This window comes from Cygnus atratus, chromosome 10, assembly GCF_013377495.2.
Source record: "Cygnus atratus isolate AKBS03 ecotype Queensland, Australia chromosome 10, CAtr_DNAZoo_HiC_assembly, whole genome shotgun sequence".
In the NCBI taxonomy this organism is placed as follows: Eukaryota; Metazoa; Chordata; class Aves; order Anseriformes; family Anatidae; genus Cygnus; species Cygnus atratus.
This window is the reverse complement of record NC_066371.1, coordinates 16,169,128-16,189,312: the sequence shown is the minus strand read 5'-3', so window position 1 is coordinate 16,189,312 and position 20,185 is coordinate 16,169,128. Positions and strand designations below refer to the sequence as shown.

Here is a 20,185-nt window from a genome sequence, read left to right as displayed (position 1 = left end):
TACAATGAAACCAACTCAATCCAATTGCCTGGCTTCAAAAAAAAAGAGAAATGATTTATGTTCAGACTTCTTTTGGCACCAACTGTGACAAATCAGTTTCTAATTCCTCCTTCAGCTATTTCTTCAGAGCATGGTTACACAGACAACCCTTTGACAGCTGTACCAGCACGAAAAGCACCCTCCCACTCAACTCCGCTCTGCTGGTAGAACTGTTTGCACCGAAACAAACCAGGGAACCGACTGAAGTTAAAAATAAACCAGCATTTTTTGTTTTGTTTTGTTTTTAAGGATCACTTTTCAACTCAGGTCAGATCCACAATCTATTGTGCAGCTGTACAAACAGTTGTATCAGCACAAGGTGCCAGAACTGCTGATAGTTATCTCTGTGCCTAAAGCCAACATTTACATTCCCAGCTCAACTCTTATTTCACAGTTGCTGTAGAACAGGATTACTTACTGAACTGAACACGTAGGGTATTTTATTGCTGCTGTTTGCGACTGCACAGAGGGTCTCTGAGACAAAATGAGGTCACACTGATGAGTATCCTACAACTATGGCATGGCTACCAAGTTCCCTTGAGCTGCTGCTCGTCCTAAGTTATGTCATTTTGCAGTCTAAACACTGAAATAAATATAAAAACATGACTAAGAGTCACTGATGCGAACGAACAGCTTTGGGCCAAATTCTGAAACAAAACTCTCATAGAAATTGCCTAACTATTAACTCTCTTGGTGATCTCCCATTCCAAAAAAAACAACCCTCAAGCCTATGTGACGTACACATTCCCACTGCTTTGAAGACAGTGACATTCAAGGAGCAGGGAGCTGATCTGCAGTTTTACCAATCCTGAACCTGATTTTTGTACTTCCATGTAAGTCAAAGATGGAAAACCAAAATAAGCACTAGGCAATGATGAAATGCTAGCATGCTTTAGAAATGACCGCAACAGAAAGACTGAAGGCTCTTTTCCCAAATTACCAGCTCAAATACTGCTTGAAACAAAACCAACTGAAAAACTGAAAATACTTCCCATTGGATGGCTGCTTAGCAACCTACTTGAAAGGTCTTCGTTCTCAGTTCTCTGCTTTCAGCTGGTGGCAGGTACCCACATCAGACACATCACAGGCCATTATGTAAGGCTTTCTCATTGAAGAGACAACACAAAAGAATGAATAACTACTAAGATTTGACTTCTAGAGCAGGGTATGAGGCATGTTAATGAAACAGCTTCAGGAAACTGAGATTTCTACAGTTCCTGTTGTGTCTGCTCTAGAAGAGAAGAATCAGTCTCTAGGCTGTTCAGCAGCCTCGCTTTGTACAAGATGTCAAATCAATCCATGAGGAGACAGAAAACTAACAAAACCGGTATTTGGCAAATCTTGTTTTGTTCCTTAACACGCATCTCAGTGTATAGCTCCACGATGGCTCAAGTAAAATCCAAGTCAGCACTCGTCAACCCCATCCTCTCCCCTGAGTCAGCAGTGGCACTCACCCGGATCCTGCACAGAAACTAAGCTGGCAAAAAAAAATTAACCTGAGGAAAAAAATGTTTTCGCCAGCATGGCTTCCTGAACTGGTTTAATGCCAATGCTACTGAAAGGAAAGGGGAGAATCATCCAGCAGAGAGGAAGGCACGCAGAGGAGAAGCAGTGCCAATGTTATTTAACTTCAACTGTCCTGCAACCACGTGCTCAGAAGTCTCACCGTGACTTTAAAGAGACACATTGCTGCTCCCAACAGAAAGGTCATTCAACACTTTCAACTCTCCCAGCATCTGCTTTCTACCAGCATTCTTGCCAACGGTTAGATTAAGGTCCTGATCTGGTAGGAAACTAGGTGTGCAACACAGAAAACAAAACAAGAAGCTCCTTGTCTAATCCAGCCGGGTCAGCTCTGGCCCAGCTCGACGAGGTCCTAACAAATCTGAACCACGTGCTTCAACAGACCCAAAAGCATCAAAACACAGACAGGAAACCAACTAAACGTAGGGGAAGAAAGGCTAAAGCTCAGCTTCAAGTAACTGTGAAGCTGTACTCTTACTCATCATAGTCTTGCTGTGAAATTTTGCATAAATAACGTTTATATAAAAACAAACTTTTGTACAAAAGATTTAAATTGCATATAAGAAAATGAACAGTTAATTCTTCACACTGAGTTCTCACAACACATCATTAATACTCCCGACATCCTATTTCCTCAAAAATAAACCTGATTTATTTGTTGCCAGCATTACTTTCAGAGCAAGAGAGCTACTAAAACGTACGTATATAGGTGAGGGTGAGAAACAGCCCGTTGTGTTTAACTAAGGCATGGCAACCAGCAGCAGCATGTGCAAGCAGCACTGAGGAGCAAAGCCAGGAGAATCAGCGACAACAACATTATACAAACAACACTGATTCATGAACAACAAAGAATTCTTAGAAACTGCTGCCTGGGTTATGTCTGTCAGACCCAGAGAGGGGACAGCCTCTCCAGGTACGCTGCAGTGACGCTGAAGGTGACGTGAAGCTGGAACTAGCACTTCATCCCCTACCTCGCCAAAAAGGGGTCTCGTGCTGCCAGAAGCAGCCCAAAAGCTGCGTGCATGTACCTCTCGTCTGCTGGAGACCTCGCACTTCACCGTTTGCTGCGCACTGCGGTACCTTAATGCTAGTGACATTATAGGGTCTTCTCAGAAGAATTTCACTTACTCCTAAGGTATGTTTGATGACTTTAACCTGAAACCGTTTCCACATGACCGACACCTGTTTTAGCTAGCTCTTGGCACTGCTCCTAACACCTACCTCTGGACACAGCCTTGATCAAACAGGGCATTCCTGGAAGACCTAGTTTTACCTCACGGGTACTGCAAATTCAACTTCTGCAGGTCATCTTGCTGCCACTTAGAGGTCAGTACACTGAAGTCCAGGCTACTTCCATACAATTCTCTCCTCCAAAATTCAGAGCTAAAGCTGTGTCTCTCTCTTGAGCATGCAAGACCGTTTCTAGCACTACTGTAGTTGGACAACCTTGCACAAGAGTTAGGTTTCTTCAAAGAGAACAGCAGCACTAACATCTTCATAAATCACTAGAATATCATAAATCATAAAGTAGGAAGTTTATCTTAATAAATTCTTGACTGCTGACACTTAGTGATCAAACATTGGAAGTATTTATCTTTAAATAGAAAATATTAAAAAGATTTTTAAACATTATGAAAATTTGGTAAAGACATCATTTAGGACTGCATTTAGACACTTGACTTTCCCCACAGCTCTCCAAACAAGTAAAATATGCACGTGACAAAATAAGGCTAGGGTAAAGCTGCACAGCACTAAGCAGAAGCACGTGGTTACACGTAGATCAAAGCATGCCCTAAGCATCTCGTGACTAACAGACTAATACCTGCACAGAGCAAGCCTTCATAACACCGTCACAGAAGGTTATCAATCCATACACGCACAGCTGTCTTCTCATAGATGGTCTTTGCTTGTGCAAACCTGAGTTTTTACAAACTGTCAAGACTCTTGCAGGACTCATTCAGATCTGCTTCCCGCTGCCGTGCGATGAAGTATGAAAAAGGGAGAGAAACTGCTCACAAAGAGGTAAAGCTTCACACAGGGCTTGTTTCTCACCCCACAGAAGGCGGCCTCTCAAGGTCTCTTTGATTCTCCCCTCCTTTAGGAGGGTTACGAATCCTACCCTTGGGAGACCTCTGCTCAGCTACTGGTCTGCCACTGATATTCCACATCAATGCTGCTGATAAGAGCGAAGGGACAAGACAAAATAAGAAAGATACTTGAGGAATTCGAGGCCACTGCTTGAAGACAAGACTTTAAATGGAACCTCTAACATGAGTAGGAAAAGCTACAGCCATTGGTGCTTAGGGGGATGCCGATTTGTGGCTGCCACACACCCAGCTGTGGCTCTGCCTAGTGTCTCCACACACACGCTAGTTCAGCTTATTTCCACATGCAGGCTGCAGACTACCCTGGGAAGCAGGTATTTTAATCAAGGAAAAATTAAAGAGCTTGGGATCATTATATGACAAAAAAAATAGGGGAAGACTAATGAGTATAGTTCAGAGCTTCCCACAGCTTATGCACAGACTGCACAAATCAAAGGGAATATCTCAGCGAGCACTAAGCCCAGGTGTATTTAAATAAGTGGGGAGCAGTAATGCACTGCAAAAAACACACTGGCACCTCAAATGGAAAACCAAGGGATGGACTGAATCAAATTCAGTTCCATAAATCTTTGATTTTCAGAGAGATCAGAAACAAAGAATTTCAGGACAATTTTTGCTCCACATTCATATTTTTTTGCAGCTTGCAACAAAACACCGTTTGGACATTTCTGAATGTTGTCTGTGCAGCAAGTCCTAGACAACGATCAGGAAATTATTTCCCTATTACCATTAATAGCGCATGGACATGAAGCACCACATGCTGCTGTGCAGGTGAACATAAACAGTTTTGCCTTCACAATGTAATAAGTTAAAACATATTATGAATTCTGCAGTTATGAAAAATATAAGTTTTCACGAAGAGAAACCTTAATGGGTAGGAACAGGTAAGTATACGGCATCGCTGGGAACAGAGATTTATGAGGAGAATAAACACTGAAGAGGTAATCTCAATGGCTACAGTCCGTTCTGGTTTGGGACAAATGATTAAAATGTGCTCAGGAATAAGAGAAGCATGTGACAAACACAGCAGAAGAGCTTCTCAGATGCGTCTGTAAGAACACTGAGGCTTTGGCTGTTTTAGACCACACAGCGCGATAGCTAGGGTAAGCCAAGAGTTGTGTGTTTTAACCAGTATGTAGAAGCTACACTGCTAACCAAAGCAGCACAAAAGCCATAAGGAATCAAACTTGTGAATAGATGCTACGGAAGTTATAAATGTAGCAGAACTCAACTGTATTCCTTAAGTAGTTTTGGTAAAATAGGACGACCAACAGCCTTCTAAGAGACCAATAACTGAAAGATAAACATAAGTAGCTTGTGGCGATCTTGGACTTTCATATCTGTTCTCAACTTCTGAATTATGATGCTTTTAAGTGGGAAAAACAACTGATAAAAAATTGCAGTTGCTGCAGATAACTGATTTCCACAGAAAGTTCCACAACTAGGACAAAACAGAACTTCTGATCGCTATTTTTAATTCTGCACCAACAAAAAAAAAATCAAGACAAATGTTATGTAAGACCATTAACCTCTTTGTTCATAACCGGCACCTTAATTTAGCACACTACCACATTAGACAGCATAATGTGAATTCTTAATGCCAAAGTGCAGCACCAGCTGCAGCGAGGCAGCAACGGCAATAACAGAGAAAAGAATCCCACAGCAAGCACCACATAATGAATTTTGAAATTACAGTTCCTCAGGCACAAGCAGATATTCCTCAGCCTGTGCAGCCCTAATGAAACAGTACTCTTCCAGGCTGGGAATCCCCAAAAGATTATCAAACATTCCCTAGTGTTTACCCTGCAACTTCCACAAGTTGTGAAATCCAGATCTTCGTGCCACTTTGAGTTTGGAGGGTGGGCTGGAGGTGACATCTCCTGTGGTATCATACGCCATTTGCTACCCCCTGAACATAATGCCACAGGAAAAACCTTAGGGATACTGAAGAGAAATCAAAGGACATGGTAGGCCTGGACTGGCAAAAACCTCCAGCTCACCTGCTATACTGGAAGGTGGGTCAAACCCAAGGAGGCTGTAACCAGCTGAAACTTAAGTTATTTTACATTTTGAGCCTTTTTTTTTTTTTAAGCAAGATGGCCTCTCAGCATTCCACACACGTCTTCCACGAGAGCTCACACCAGCTTTGACTGGCTTAAGAAGAGTCCAGAAGAGCCGTGCACTGCACACAGCCGCAGTCCAGTGGTTATCGCATGTATGCAGAAGACCGAGTAAAAAACAAAGCAAGGTACTCTCGAAGAACGTTCACGTCAACCTCCCCATATACACCACTAAAAGACTGACTAATCTACACTGATAAGTAACAAGACTGATGAATTTCAGCCAAACAGACTTTTAAATGCTGCCATCCATCCGTCCTTATCGCGCTGTAGTAAAGAACAACGTTCAGGAGGAAAAGAAAGATTAAGAGCCTACTTTCAAAAGCTATCATATCCTGCTGTGTTGAAGGAGCTCTCGGAGTTACCACTTCATCCTCCTCTGACTCCATTTACTCTTTGCAGCATTCCCTGGTGTGCTTATATTCATACACCAGCCATCCAGACCATAATGTCCCAACTCACTCACAAGAATTTTGTGGGACTATCAGGGGCACTGGAACAGACATTGTCCTGAGAGAAAGTAGCTGCTTCCACCATTCAAAGACAGAAATGCAGCCTAACTTAGCTGAGTTTGTTCTGTCTGTATTCCAGGTGGTCAGAGAAACCACAGGTCTCTTTGCAGGATGCAAAACCAACTCACTGGAGAGTTGCGTGGCCCCATTTCTAACGTGCTAGGCAACAGCACCTCTCCCCCATTGTTGGCAAGGCTGAGTAACTTTAACATGGGGAAGCCACCTCCATGAAGAGCAAGCCTAGGCCCTCCCAAAAAACCTTAAAGTTTCACGGAGAAACTTCTCAGCTTTAATTAAGAAGAATTTACAAAGTGGAATAAAGAACTGTTACCCACACAGATGCAAAGCAGCCAAACTGCTCTAGGTATAGAACGGACGATGATTTCTGATGCCTCCATGTTCTCGTGGTCTTTACATGCCTAATATCTCAGTACAAGATATGCGGGAGTGGCAAGAGAAAACTCAAAGCTGTTTTAATGCTCCCCGAGTGAAAGGGGAACCAGAGGACAAAACATTTGTAGCCGAGGTCACTGCTGCAGGTTTGTTGCATCTCTTTGTGCACGCCCACACCACCAACGTGATGGCAATGCCTGCTGTGTCTGAAAGCAAGCATGGAGACGTAACACAAAAACAAAAGTACATTTTTATCGGACTCCAGAACTTCTAAGTCTCCCCTGCCCCCTTCTGGGAAGGAGGTGGATTTGAAAACTTCGATATATATTTGCAAAGATAAAATTGTTTGCTTGGGCTAACAACCAAAGAAAACCAGAAGGTGCTTTTGCCCCAGGCAGGACTCCCTTTAGCAAAGACACGGGTATAATTAAGCACATCTCCTTCAGCAGAGACTGACTCAAGCTGGGTTTTCTCTATCCACACACTAAAGCCACAGAGAAACTCGTACCTGCCGGAAAGCGGCCTGACAACCCACTACAGCCCAACTGTTATGACTAAGCCAATTCACTGCCCAGGTTGTGATGCAGATACGCAATGCAGACTCCCTGTCCTTTCCCCCCAGTATCTCCACCCCTTCCCCAAAATGAAGGGCAAGATAGCAACCAGAGCAAAACTTGCATGATATGCATTAACTGCTCATAAGCCTTCTCCACAAGTAACGGAAATTATACTCTATTAAGCTGCTGACTGAGGGCTGACTTCAGCAAAAATCCTGTTGCAGTGACTTGCCAACGCTTATCTCGAGATCTTAATGCAAAAGACAAACAAACCTCATCGGGGCCAGTGGAGAAAAGCTCTCCCACCTGCTTCTGCCTCACACCACTAACAATGAAAGTGTGCTACAATGTGTGCATTTTTGCCTTTCATAGCATTAACGAAGAATTCTGTTTCCCCTTCACCTCCAGAGTACAGCCCTGCAATACACTGCTGCTCAGAAAACTTCCCCAGATAATCAAGCACTCCTCTTGTCCTGCTTTACCTGTGGGCTACTGAAGAAAGACAAGCAAAGACCCCACATCCTGCTCCCAGCCATGACAAAGCGAAGGCGCTTTCCAAAGCCATGGAGCATAGTGACTGCAGCACAAAAGTTTTGTTTCCTAGGAATGAGGACAAAATCTAGATTTAAACCTATCAAGTCTGAGAGTTCATCAAAGCCAAACACCAACTTGCCACAAAGAACCATCACAAGCAAGCTAATCTCTTCTTTAATGCCTTTCAAAACCCACATTTAATTTGGCTTGCTTCAAACACTCTGTAAAGCAACTTTACAATTATTATGATACGCTGTGGACTGTGACACCACTCTGATCCATCTCCTCCTCAGTTCTATACATTGCTTTTTCCTGAGCTGTCTGAGAATTAATTACATGGAAAGGAACATCATTAGATAAAGGGATTCCCAGCAACTGGCTTCTTAAAGGGACTACAGGATCTCTGCCTTCCAGAAATCTGGAGCAATGCCCATTCAATACCGCTCATGCTTCTACAAAGAGGACAAGCTTAAGATCCAAATAAGTAAACATGACAGTACTATACCCAACTTCTCACTCGTGCCCACAAACAGACGTATGTTTAGCTATGGCACGAGTCTCACCTCTCTTGCCTGTGGTCTTGCCACCACCAGACCACATCAGAGTAACATCCTGACCTGCGAAAGTTCTGCCAAAACTACAGATGACACACAAACAGCACCTTTGAGTAAAAACAGATGAATGTTGTGACTTTAATACACTGTCTGAATAAGTTCCACCTATCCCTCCAGGTAAAGGAAGGCAGGAACAGTAAGCTTCCCAGCCTCACACCACCTAGAATTTCACTACCCAAGACGACTTTAATCTGACGTACCCAGGCAGATGCACCGTCAGAGTTGAGTTTGAGTGCAAAAAGGCAGGGAGGTCACTTGCATTGCAATTTTCTCTGTCTGACCATGCAGGTAAGGCTGAACAAACATTTTGCTTCAGCTATGCCTGTAAGTTTCCCCACACAGAAAAAGAGAACACTTCTATTCAGCAGGCCCCAAACTGCATTAAAACATTTAAAGCCAGGAGAAATAAAGCAATTCTTACACCTCTCCACTGTAGTTTAACCGATCAGAAAAGCGCCCTGACTTGGGTAAGAGACTCTTCAGACAACCACCATCAACTACATGAGGTGATCTAAACAAAGCAGCAAGATGCAATCAAAGAAAAGAACCAGGAATAGGTCACTGGTGTTGGTGCTTCACTGAAGGTTTCAGCAATCTTGGTCAAACCACTCAGTCCTGGTGTCCTTTAATCATTGGCAAAACAGCATTTCAAAAAGGAACAGCAGGATAGTCAAGAAAACTATCTGCATACTGTTTTGAAAAGAGGGCAGTTTGGAGATCATTTCATTTTCCGCAAACCCCTTGCATTCCAGTTCGACTTCATCTTACCTGATAGTTAACTTCTCCAGATCGCAATGATCTGCGTCACAATCCATCTAAACTTGAGCTGAGTCTGTTCATACAGACCAAAATTACGGCACTGCTGCTTTCAATTGAACGTAGTGCTGTGTTTGGCCAAAGAATCAAAGCCTTTAGCAACTTTTCTGCTCAAAATGGCATAAACAGAGAAGGACAATCTAGAAGCACATCAGTTCCACAGAAAGATTTAAGAGCATAAAAGCAGGATTATCCAAACAAACTCACTTCTCCCTGGTAAACAAGTTCTTGTGCCAGAAGCAGAAGGAACAGCTGTTATCTAGTACTTTCTTCTGCTAACGTAGTTCAAAGGCACTGACACTAAACAAAATCCGGGTCTTTCTTAAGCAGCTGAGGAAGGTCAGGGAGGCAGACAAGTCCAGAGCAGCCAGATGCACTGTGCTCCAGACTATAATGCCTTTTAATGCCCAGGACACAGTTTATCATATGAGAAAAGTGACCTGCAGGTTGCTCTATGATGCTGAGTAGATACACATTCTGGAATAAATATAACAAGGTCTGCAAGGAGAGGTAAAATCTCTTTATTAGACCAACCGACAGAGGACTGCCCCTTGCCTTTCCTCCCTTCCACCCTCCTCTCCCCCCCCCCATTAAAAAAAAAAATAAACATTGCTGGTAAAAAAAAAATCCAATTGGAAAAGTTATACACTGGAGTCCTACTTTTCTACCTACTCACACGATCCTTTTTTCCTTGGAAAGAGTGCTGGTAGCTCATGTGCTAGTCACAATGACAAAGAAGCAGTCACACCACTGTCTCTCATCTCAATATCCAAAGCAAAACAAGATTTTAAAAGCGTGGTTCTGCCACTGTAACTGTATCTACATTAAGGGATTCCACTTGTAGAGCTGCACTAGCATGGATGAACATGCTGATTAATGCAGCTGTCCCAAGCATTTGTAGGAGAAACGACCTTATAAGCACATCCACAGGGATTTAAAGCCACATCATTGCACTGCAAACCTATGCCCCTTACTTGTCATCAGTTTAATTTTCCTAACCAAATGACCCTTTAGCTGATTTAGTTTGAAACTGGCCACAAGGCAAAAGAGTATTTATTTCATACAAGGACACTCTCGCATTCCCAGTGACATTAAAAAATCCAATATGGCAAAACATATATAACATAAAACTCAGGGTCACGAAAGGGATTGTGATCTAGGCCTTTTGTTATTCTCTTACCCTTCTAGTGATTAGCATAGTCTGCAAGACACTCAATCACTCATATTGAAAATCTAAAGTAACTCTGGAGTTGTTCTGTGGCTTGCAGTATGCTCTGGAAGGTGAAGGACAAAGAGTTAACACAGATGCCCCCAGCCACTCGAATGAGAATGAAAGGCAATCTGAACCTGAGGCTATCTTCTCAGAAGATATACAGATTGGACAGCTAGTCGCAGCTTCAAGCTCGGCAAGATGCTATGCGTTTTGAAGGGCGAAAAACAAAACCTGGCATTTAAAATGTCTGCAAGATCATTTCACCAGACCAGGAGCCAGCACTGCCATCCTTTGGTGCTTTCTTCTAGCAAGCCTCAGACTTCTCATGAGCTCAACATAACACGGGCTTTGCAAAAAGCAATACTGAAGGAAAAGGGTGCTCCTAGATGCCAAAGCAACAGTCCCTGAACACAATTCACCCTACTGTATTTTCAAGCTCCTTCCAAAGGGAAGAGCCCTTTAATACTCCAAGTCTTCATTATTTCTCTTCTTATTCCATATGCCAACACCAGACAGCAGGCCTCAGAACACTCTACCACAGCAGCCAGTTCTTTGCTGAAGGCTTGAAACACAAGACTTCTCCTTTTCAACAGAAGTGAAGAATCAGATGAAGCCTATACTTAACTTCCTATTCACTGCAGCGTTTGCAAACAAGTTCTTATAAACACTCTACAGGTCAAACTTCCAGTATCTTATCTGGATGTTAAGCTGCGTAAGCAGAGCTCGAAGCTCTCTCCAACGAGAATGCCAATTACAACTGAGCTCACTGGCTAAGTAACGGAGTTCTGAAGTCAAAACAAAAAGTCATTTGTTAAACCTGATCTAACGTCAGATGTTCTGCATCCATGAGGTGCGACATCTGCATGTATGTATATAAATGATTTTTACCCCATGTGCTAAAAGGCACAACACACATCCATTTTGAGAACACAGACTGTGGCAAGTTCACTTTTAATAGCAGGTCTGTCCCAAGAGTATAAAAACCACCTTGATTTTTCACACCTTAGATTCCTCTAAAGCTACCGGAACACCATGTTGCAGCTTCTACTAAGCACCAGTCCGCCAAATCAGACGTCTCACAGCCAGCTGGGCTACTGGGGTTCCAATAAGTCACAGGCCATACGTAGCTAGGGAAAGCAAATTTAATCTTTTTCTTCCCCAGTTCAATACAGTGTGATTACAGCTGTCAGAAGTGTAGCTTCTCAGACTGAAAGACAAACTAATAAGCACTATGGGTAAAAAAAAATAACCGTTCTAAGAAGACAGTAAGAAAACTGCAAATGAAAGCAATTCTGAAACAACGAACTGCTTTCTGCTCACAAAAGAGTCAAGCTGCCCAACTCACTATTGCATGACACTGCTTACCAGAATTTCTTAGAGGTATTGAATTTTCTTCTGGTTGTCATAACACAATAGGATGAAGGAAAAGAAACAGTCTGGAAACACTTCACAATCTAAATTGTAACCTTTAATTGCCAGGTTTTAGGAAAACAGCAGTGCATAAAGAGATTGGTTTACTTCTGCCCGGTGAATGACAGATCTAGTACCCTTAACAATTTGAACTAAGAATATTTGGGTCAAGCCGCATTTATAAATCAGAAATCATTTTTCTAAGACTTTGGTATTACGCAAGCCAAACCGTCAACAGTTTCTCTTTATTCTCAACTGCTGAAACACACATGGAAGTTTCAGCCCTAAGGATGCTACACAACTAACAAACAGACCACAGTAACAAAGATGCATTTGATCTCACTTAACTAAAATAAAGAATAAATAACAGCAGTTTTACTTGAGAAAAAAAAAAACAGAGTGCTGATACTACACAAAAAAAATAGCAGCGTGCACAGCACCTGAAGAATAAAGAGTAAAACCTATCTGAAACCAGTGCTACCCGTTCTGCCTGGCTAACGGTGTTAGCCATTTTCTCTCAGTTCTATGAAAACAGAAGATATTTAAAACACTCCAGATAACACTTATTATTCAGATTTAGCTTACCTTCAAATTTTAGTAAGTGTATTCAGGCCAATGTTTGTGATAAGAACTGCAAAAAATTAAGACTTCGTTACATAAAGAAGATTTGTACCCAACCAAAGAAAATGCCACTTGGGCAGCTTAAAACAAACAAACAAATCCACTGACAAGACTCAGTCCAAATGGGAAATAAAGCAAAGCATTCCAATATTTTCAAAAGTAAGGACACCCACAATTATCTTGCATATAGTCACACTTCATCTAGGCAAAAATCTGTATATTCATGATAAACCTGATGTGGGTTTTTGTTTTCTTCAACAACTTAACTCCACAACAATCTACAAAAAAAAAAAAAGGTAAAAGTGTTTTAACACAAACTGATCCTTCAGACTGCTTTAACAATCCTTTTGAGACAGACTTAAAAGTCTGAGGATAAGAAGGTCTTTCTTATTTTCCACCCGTGTTTTGCACGAGAGAGTCAACCCCCTTGAATCTGACAGGTATGCCTCCCCAGGTTTGCTAACGCAGCTTTACCCACAGACCAGAGTTTGGAGGAGAAGTGAAGTATTCCTTCCACTAGGCAGCAGCAAACATTGTGAGGGCCTTCCAAAGCTCCAGGACTTGGCTAGTTTTGCTTACAAGTCACAACACTGCTGCGAGCACCACAAGAGCGCAGTTACACTTGATGTTCCGCAATGGCTCCGATGTCTTCATGGAAGTTCCTCCTTGGTTTGATTCTGCCACTACGACACAGGGCTATGCAGTCCCCCAGGCTTCTCTCCCAAACCCTTCCTGCTTTAAATACCTCACTAACATCTGCATACTCTGGTGCGCTGATTTTGGTGGTCAAAGCTGCTTATCACCTATAGTTAGCTATAACGAGATCATGACTGCCCTCCCCACGCAAGCTTAAGCTGCTTAGACAGTACTGTCAAAGGATGTAGAACAAACAGCCAGCCCTATCTTCGTGTGCCTATCTAATGTTTCTAAATTCACTTTTAAAATGCTTGGCAACATTTCAATACCAACAGTGGACAACTGACCTGAATTAAGGCTGAGGCACTATTTTATTTAAGTTCACCAACAGTTTAAAAAAAGGGGAAAACGTAGCTCAGCATACAACCACATGGAGGGAAAAAAAAAAAAAAAGCACCATCGCCGCAGAATATGAGCTATACAATATTTCAGCTTTGAATCAGCACTTGAATCTGCCACAAGTCGGCTGTGACAAAGACACAGGAGAAACCCCTGCAGAGAAGACACTGTACCACTCCTCTCGCTCTGCCCCAAGAAGGTAGCTGTGGAGCTTGGCACTTTTTGATCATTACCCATTGCAAACTAGCAAAGACTGTTAGATCCCCAGGCCAGGGTCCTCCCCACCAAAGAGGTGATCTGTGCCACACAACCACTATCTAAAACACTGCGGTCTCCTGAGAAAATGAAAACATTCAAGTCTGTTTGGCAAACAAATGCTCAAACCACAGTTACTACTACTGAGTCCTAGCTTTGATGATAAAGCATCAGTGGAAAACAGCAGGTATACTAGAGCTTATTCCAAACTCAAAAGACTCAGAAGAGCACAAAGCAACCTTTCAGCCTGGAAGACTCACAAGCCATATTATTGTCTTTCACCAAACTGAACTCAAAACAGAAAGAAAAAAAGGCAGACAGCAATCAAGTTCTGAAATTATCGCAAGGAAACTGCAGCAATTCAGGCACCTAAATGACCAGAATTGCTAAAGCATAATAGAGTTGTCCTCCAAATCCTGGCAGCTTAGTTCTTTTTATAAAGAATTGACGTTGATTTGATTAAAAGTTAATCAATGTAAGACAGGACTGAGCTTTTCACTATGGTTTATTGCATTTACCTGGGTGTTCCTGTAGTTTCCTCTGAAGAGACGAGAGCATACTTCCTACAAACCATATACTTGAAGGATAAAATTATGAAATGAGAGGTAAAAAGCAAGCAGCTAAGTTCTCTCTGCATCACAATTTCACATGGCCGCATTTGTATTCTGGGCAAAACAGAAAAGTTACCTTAGAGATGTCACCCAAGCTCCCTCTGTTGAACAGTCACTGGAATATGGAGCCAACCTCTCACAATCAAGAGGGAACAGGATGCCAGAAGCAAGTCAGCCTGCAAGATGTTGTACGGAAACAAGTTAGCAAGGACTAGCTTAGCTTTTGTTTAGACCTTTACCTGCTTCATCAGTTCAGAATGTTTGAGATCACCCTTTCTCTCAAGGCCGGGACCAGAGCTCACAGTGAGCGCCTTCCAGGACGCAAATACTCTCACACACTTGCCAGGGCTCTGACAGGCGCTCTAACAAATTTACGGGGACCGCTGATCCCAAATGCCTCCTCCATCCTTCAGCTGAAAATGGCCAACCAGCAGGTGGAGCAGAAGGGGGTGCGTGTCTGCTCTTCCTCCGGCCTGGTTCGCAAGACAGCACACTGATGGATATCAACGAAGAAAGGTTGAAGCATAGCGCATTAAACTGCAGCAGCTGAGCAGGCACTGTTGCAGCTCCTAATACCAGGGAGGTAACTTTTGGCAAAGAAGCAGTACAGCTGGTGGAGGAGATAACCTTTCTAACTACAAAAGCTAAATCAGAGACAGCTTATCTGCCAGAGCTCTTAACCACACGTAGCAACATCCTACCAGGACACGCATATTAAGTCTCATAACCTTTTTTACTGCTTTTATCAGATTTGGTTGGCACCAATCTTCTACTAAAATAATTATGGCAGTTACACCCATGTTATGTTTAAACAGAAAAAAATGCACCAATGTCATCAGCACTGTGGATACCACTGTACAGATAGAGAGGCATCCTGTAATGGCAAAGTTTATTCCCTTTCTCCAAGGGAAGGGGATAAAATCCTTTTTTGTGAATGAAACTGTCCACATACTGACAGCGGTTATGCAAAGTAAAAGAAAGCTTAAAGACGCATGTCTTTAATACACAGTTAACACCACTGAAAATGCACGTAGAAATTAATGAAGGCAAATAACTTGCACCTCAGTGCTATCTGCTGGGTAGTTAGCACCTGATGGGGACTATACAAGAAGCACAAGCACCCCAAGATGCCAACGGAGAGAACTGCACCCATCAGAAAGTCCATCTCCTCGAACAGCACACTGGGAAAGCCAAAAATAACAGCTGCTGCCACATCGGAACAGCACAAGCACTGCGTACAAGCAATGCCTGCAAAACAGAAACTAAGCAGCCATGCAGGCACTTCTTCTTCCTCCCCTCCCACCCTTATGACAGCAGCAACAAACCTGAGATTAAACACTCGCCAGCATCCTGCTCTGCATTCCTGTCACAGCAGGAATATAAAAGGAAGACTGCCAGCTGCTCCTCCCTACATCCGAGGGGTTCCTTCAGTTTACAGTGAGGAATGCAAACACTTGACACGATTCTTGCAGAGGTTTCTGTCGCATTTTCTTTTTCACTCCTTCTTCTAGCTCGCCCATTTCAGAGCTCACTAGGGACCCTTTGCATTTAGTAGCCTGGTTTTTGATACTTCTCAAAGTCGGAAACAACAGCAGCTGTTTGTAGGCAAGTCACATTACGCAGCACAGAGCAAGGGCTCTGCCGAGCTGCCACACACAAACTGCGAGTTCAAGCCTACATCCTGCCCAGCACCGCAACTGATGGGGTGACGCTGCCAGAAGTAAGGGGAAGAAACAGGCAGGCTGCAGTTTTCTGTCAATGCTAACTCGCAGCCTTCCAAGATTATAAACCCCAGCACTAACACTGAACTTTGATGCTCATGTCTCAAACACGTTACAAGCTAACTCACGATGGGCAGATTTGTGCAATCTAATGGCAGCAAGTGAAGTGCCAAGGTTACAGTGCAATGCCTGAGTAACGGCCCCAAAAAAGCCTTCGTCAGATTTCCTATGGCTTCAACCACAGATGACAGAAACACACCTCCTTTAAAGTAAAGGCTGTGGATATTCAGCTTCAAACTTAACACCTACATTGCTTATTCTGAGGGAAACCACAAGACAGTGTCATCTTACAAGCCAGCATGCCATTCAAAACTCACCAGACCCACGGCAACCTTTAGAAACAGGGGGATCTACTAAAAACTGAAATCTAAAAAGAGAAGCGATCAACATCTGTGCGAGCAGCTGACGACCCACTAAACCAAGAGACTGTATCCTGTAAGCAGATGGTCAACAGACAGCTCCCAGCCTGGACAGGACTCATCACCTCGCGCTAGTCAAGCTCCACAAGGTCACATTTTCAGAGTTTGATAAATGAACAAGCTCCGGGGGGGGGAGGTAGGGGAGGGAATGAGAGAAGAAAAAAAACTAGGGAGCTTAGAGTGGACAAGAATAGCATGCAACTGCATGATTAAGAATAAATTGTAATGCTTGTTCAGGAGGCTAATTAACTGATTACGGCTGCCTGTACAACTTCAGCCTGGGCATTTTTTGACCTCTGAATGCTTGCTATTTTAACCTTGACTTCTCAATATCGGCAACACCACCACAGAGTAACTTGCAAGGCTGTTGGCGCGACTTGTACAGTCTACCGCACAGGGGATGCCCCAAAGGGCATCTAATTTTGATTTTGCTTTCTAGAGTATTTGACCAGAAGGACATGCCCAGTACAGCCATCCTTATGATGAAGCACAGAAAGATATCACTCAAAAAAGCAGCAGGAAAGAAGCACGATCACTACTGTTACGTTTCTCCTAATCACTAAATCCTTTAAACATTTGTGTATGTATGTATTTATACATGTTTATATATGTATATAAACATTGTTGCAGCATTCCAGAGTCACTGTGCGCATACCACCGAACAAGAATACGGCTCGGTTCCATCACCAGCCACTCATTCCCACCATCATCTCACCGCCAGCAAAGCCATTTACACGCACAGACAGCTGGAGGAAAGTGGGGAGGGGCGTTTGTCTTCAGCTTGATCAGCTCCCTGGTCAAACCAGTAAGGCAGGGAACTCAGATTCCCACGGGCACAAACACCCCAGCTGGCACCAGGGAGAGGGCAAGACCCTCCTGGTGGCCGGGGTCTATACTTACACGAGCTTAAAGTGACCGTGGAGCTACACACAGAAGGTGCTGCAACTGAAACTCTCGGTGACTGGAAGCAGATCCCAGAAACTCCCCCTTTCTCATTTCAACAGTGAATTGTGCTCACTTGCTCTTTTTTCTATGTAAAAAACATGCAAAACTGCCATCAGGGGCCTGCTGGAGAACTACAGGATAAGCTATCCCAGGAAAAGCGCACACAGTGCTCAGAAGAGAACACCACCCTTCCCACCCATCGTCTTCAGATTCCTGCTGTAATGACTTCAAATACATTCAACTTTTGCCTCAAAGAGTCCAAGATCCCTTCCCCCTGCTCTCCCAGAAGTCCTTATTAGGGTGGAAACAGAGGCTCTGCCATGAAAAGGACACTTCAAATTCTAATCAGGATGGCAAAGGTTGTTGAGCTAGACAGCTAGAAACAGTTGTGCTGGAAGAGCTAGGGAGCAAATAAAACTCTTCCTAATGCTATCAGATGAAAATTCAGCCATAGGACAACTCAAAGAGATGGAAAATAAGAGTTTTACGTGGTTGAAGCATCAATCCAATGTTATCGTGGTATGCAAGACTTAACCTTTTCAAAGCCGACCACATTGCTTCCAGCACCAATATAAAGCACTTACCTTAGGGCAGTGCTACCTGCACCCAACCACAGAAAAATACTTCTCAATCTCAGTGACAAGGAACTGTCTGTTATGTAGGATTAAGATGTCCCTAATAGGCCTGTTTAGGGTTATGGTGAAGACACCTAATAAATGATGCATTTAAACCTCTTACCGGCTTCTGTCAGATTTTCTGGCAAAAAGGAATTAAAGTCCTAGTTCGGTGACATATAACAAGAACACAGTATTTTTCTCACTTGAAAACCTGATCATAAGCACACAGATCACTTATCAGCCACACGTGGTAGTTCACTAGAAAAAGACTTTGCACGAGACATTGTAGTACACTACCTTGCGAGACAAACCACCCATTACCTTTACAAAAATCAGTCAACCGACCCCAAAAATGTTACTTCAAGAATAAATAAAGACCCATGCCCACACCACTACCGCACCAGTTAGTGCTTTGTTAGCAAAGGTCAATCTTTAGATTCATCTCAGGAGGGCTTTAAATACCAAGGTAAGCCAGATAAATCTGAAACGAAGAAAGCAGAAACACAGCAAGACAGGCTGAGGTGAGACAGGCAGCACATGCTAAAGCACACTGTTAGAAAGAAAAAAGAGGCCTTGCTGATTCAGAGCTTTAAGATGGAGGGACACCGAGCCTGGCATCAGTGTAAGTTCACAGCAACGGAAATACAAACGGCACTCAGTACCACCCCTCCTAACCCAAGTCCCACTCAGAAACGCAGGGGAAGGCTGTTGGTTACAATCCAGGTCCGCAGACCCACGAGCACATCTGTCTCCAGGGACACCGGGCTGGCATCTTCCGGCAAGCCCAGGAGCAGGCAGCTGTGCCACGGCCAGCCCGCACCCCTTCCCCTGCAGCAGGGCGCCGGGGCGCAGGACGAGCCCCCAGCCCCAGCAGCTCCCTCACCATCTTGGCTTCATGTCAGCAGCGCGGCTCGCCGGGCTCCTTCCTGCACGCAGCCTCTGCGGAGAGAACGGCACAAAGGGAGGGACGCTCGCTCTGCGCGCCGGGCACGGCTCCCCGCCTCGGGGGGGCTCCCCGCCGGGCCCTGCTCCCAACGGGCCCCGCACGGGGACGCGCCTGGGCCGCCCCCCCCTTCACGGGACCGCGCTTGGGCCCCCCCGTCCCTCGCGGGGCCGCGCCTGGACCCCTACCATCCTCACGGGACCCCCCCCCCTTCCCTCACGGGACCCCGTCCGTCCGTTCGTCACGGGGCCGGGGCCGCGCCCGCTCCTCGCCTCCCTCCCCTCAGGGCACCACAACCGAACCGAACCGGCTCCCGGTCCCCGCGGCTCACCGGGGCGGCTCCGCCTGCCCGCCCGGGGGCTGCTGACCCCGCGCCCCCCCTCGCCGCCGCCGCCCGCCGTTCCAATCAACAACAAGATGGCGGCCGCCGGCGAGGCGGGGCCCGGGCCCGGCCGTCATAGCAACCGCGCCGTCCAAAGCCCGCCCCGCCGCTCCTCGCGCCAATCGCGAGCCGAGCCCCTCCCTCCGGTGGGATCGCGGCAGTCTGATAGGTCGAGGCCGCCGTCACTCCGGCCGGCAGCCGCCCCGCCCCTTTTCGTGCGCGGACCGCCTCCGGATGGCCGCGCACGTTAGGCACACGTGACGCCGCCCGATGCCCCGCCCCCCCGCAGGGGGCGCCGTCTCATTGGCCGCCCGCCTGGGGGGCGCTGGGCCAATGGGCGCGGCGCTGCCTGAGGCGCGCGGCCGTTGGCGGGCGCCCCCCCCCGGCCCGCGTGAGGCGCTGCCCCCCCCCACCCCATCAAGCCCCGGGGCCCGGGGCCGCCTCCCCGCCGCCCTCCCGGGCTCGGCGTCGGGGGGTGCCCCAAGGGGCTCAGTGGCAACGGCCGCTGCCCCCCGGGTTCGGTTCCCCCTCATAACCCCCGGCTCCATGAGGCGACGGGGAGAGGCCCCGCGTGGGCGCCTTCACAGGGCTCGCCGCCCCTCGGCCGTGTGCCACCCATGTGCTAATCACTGCCCAGACTAATTAAGCGACCCATGTGCTAATTAAGCGACCCGTGTGCTAATCACTGCCCGGACTAATTAAGCGACCCAGGGTGCCTCGCACCTCAGCCCGCGCCCCT

The 20,185-nt window shown here is 45.3% G+C and overlaps 1 protein-coding gene across 3 annotated transcripts in view; it reads right to left on the bottom strand.

Moving 5' to 3' along the window:
- Nucleotides 1-19,510, bottom strand: part of IP6K1 (inositol hexakisphosphate kinase 1) — a 36,517-nt gene extending 17,007 nt beyond the window's left edge. Inside the window, exons 1-4 of one of the 3 annotated variants that reach the window (XM_035558213.2) lie at nucleotides 19,396-19,510; nucleotides 19,005-19,060; nucleotides 14,436-14,535; nucleotides 12,423-12,468 (exon numbers count right to left, since the gene is read on the bottom strand). The gene's annotated coding sequence lies outside the window, so the exon portion shown is untranslated. The remainder of the gene's footprint in view (nucleotides 1-12,422; nucleotides 12,469-14,435; nucleotides 14,536-19,004; nucleotides 19,061-19,395) is intronic. The other 2 variants (XM_035558215.2, XM_035558216.2) reach the window with 2 other exon arrangements.
- Between the last annotated feature and the right edge of the window lie 675 nt (nucleotides 19,511-20,185).